Source organism: Plecotus auritus (genome assembly GCF_963455305.1).
Source record: "Plecotus auritus genome assembly, chromosome: 4".
Lineage (NCBI taxonomy): Eukaryota > Metazoa > Chordata > Mammalia > Chiroptera > Vespertilionidae > Plecotus > Plecotus auritus.
Window position 1 is genome coordinate 107158764 of NC_137775.1, and position 2154 is coordinate 107160917.

The 2154-nt window shown below is 46.0% G+C and overlaps 1 pseudogene across 1 annotated transcript; it reads right to left on the reverse strand.

The window, feature by feature from the left end:
* Positions 1-963: 963 nt before the first annotated feature.
* On the reverse strand, positions 964-1337 carry LOC308246666 (SUZ RNA-binding domain-containing-like; annotated as a pseudogene). The gene has a single exon. The product of its transcript is annotated as an SUZ RNA-binding domain-containing-like (transcript).
* Between the last annotated feature and the right edge of the window lie 817 nt (positions 1338-2154).

Genomic DNA, 2154 nt, shown 5'->3' on the forward strand with positions numbered 1-2154 from the left:
CTTTCCTTGTGCTGACAGCAAAATACTGAGCAAGCCTCGCATCATTTACTTCTAAGCTCAGGAGTGCAGTCTCACTCCCTGCTCTCTTCTAGAAGTAGCAAGCCTGGCTGGTAGGGAACCACCCTGAGGGGATTGGGAAGGGAAAGTCTGTTCATTTTCCCTGTCTCCCAAAATACTAGAGGTGGGGTTGGCACCCTCCCCAGGCTCTCTGAGCCTATAGAACGAGCCCAGTCTCCAGGTAGGGCCATGATGCCCTGGGACTTAGCTGGGGGGAGGGAAGTGTAGGCATGGGGTCCTCATCTGTCCTGGCGGCTACAGAGTCCTGCCCCTTTTCTGGGTGGCAGTAGGAATATAGAAGCTAAGCTCACCGAAAACCTATTGGTTAATGTTTCTAGTAAATTTCCCAGAAACATTTTTAAGTAGACTACCAAACTACCCTTTCTTAATTAAAAATTCATTCAACTGCTAAAACCCTTACCATGCACTTTTTCTTGCAAATCAGATTATTTGTATAAACAAACAAAAATAGGAAGAATAAAAAAGAAAGGATAATTTTCAAATGGAACTTGCTTTTATGTGATGAAGACATGCACTTGGGGGTGGGTGGATGGGAGTTCTCATATGTTTTGAAATCCCAAATTAATGAGCATGATAAACTGTTATTGCTGGCACTGGCTTTACCCCAAGTGGCCAAGTGGCACTGTCTGACTCTCTACTCTTAAGTCCCCTAACCCCCATCCTTCCCCTTTCCATTGACTTGGGACAGCCCTTGTAGACATGCCAATCACAGTGGGAAGGGGGGAAAAGGGGAGGTCACAGTGCATGGGGTTCAAGGTCACAGTGGGAGGAGCAAAGGGGATCACAGTGCAAGTTAATCAGGTCCTTCCCTCTGCCACGGCAGTGCAACCCATGGCGGACGACCCAGGAGGTGGTGACGGCGGCAGCATTCTTTCTTGCCCACATTTATCTGCGCTGTTTGAAGCCTTGTGACCCATCAGGACCAAAGGCTGTCTGATCACATTATTGGGCTGCCTGCTGTCTTTGGGTTGGGAGATCCTGGTTGTCCTGTTGAGGATGGGTTTCTCTTGTTCCTCCTCGGTGCTGGCGCTGCCCAGGATCCACTTCCGGGCTTCTGTGTACTCTGCCTCCCACTGTGCTAGGGACTTGACAGGAAGGGCTGGCCTGCTGGTGGAGTTGGGGCTGCTGACCACACCATTGCTGGTGGGCCTCTTGAGGATGCAGATCTGTGGGGGGTGGGGGGGTGGGGGAGAGATTTGGATTTCCTGCCCGCTGCCTGCCGCCTCCTCCCAGCTCTGAGCAACCTCCTCATCTTCCATCTTACTCGCTGCTTCCCCTCCTCCCCTCATTGTGTTGTCTTTATCTGGTTTTGGTATTAGGGTGATGCTGGCTTCATAGAATGAGCTTGGAAGTGTTCCTTCCTCTTGAATTTTTTGGAATAGTCTGAGGAGGATAGGTTTTAGTTCTTCCTTGAATGTTTGGTATAACTCTCCTGTGAAGCCATCTGGCCCCGGGCTTTTGTTTGCTGGAAGCTTTTTGATGACTGCTTCAATTTCTTCCATAGTTATCGGCCTATTGAGATTTTTAGAATCTTCCTGATTGAGTTTTGGAAGGTTGTATTTTTTCTAGGAATATGTCCATTTCCTCCAGGTTGTCTAGTTTGTTGGAATAGAGTTGTTCATAGTATTTTTAAACAATCCTTTGTATTTCTGTGGGGTCTGTGGTTATTTCGCCTCTTTCATTTCTGATTTTGTTTATTTGGGTCCTCTCTCTTTGCTTCTTGGTGAGCCTGGCTAGAGGTTCATCAATCTTGTTTATCCTTTCAAAGAACCAGCTCTTGGTTTCATTGATCTTTTGTATTGTTTTTTTTGGTCTCAATGTCGTTTATCTCTGCTCTGATCTTTATTATCTCCTTCCTTCTGCTCACTCAGGGATTTTCTTGTTGCTCTCTTTCTAATTCTTTGAGTTGTAGCATTAGATGATTTACTACCATTTTTTCTTGTTTTTTTGAGGTAGGCCTGTAGAGCTATAAACTTCCATCTCAGGACTGCTTTCATTGTGTCCCATAGGTTTTGGATTGTTCTGTTTTTATTGTCATTAGTTTCCAGGATGTTTTTAATTTCTTCTTTGATCTCA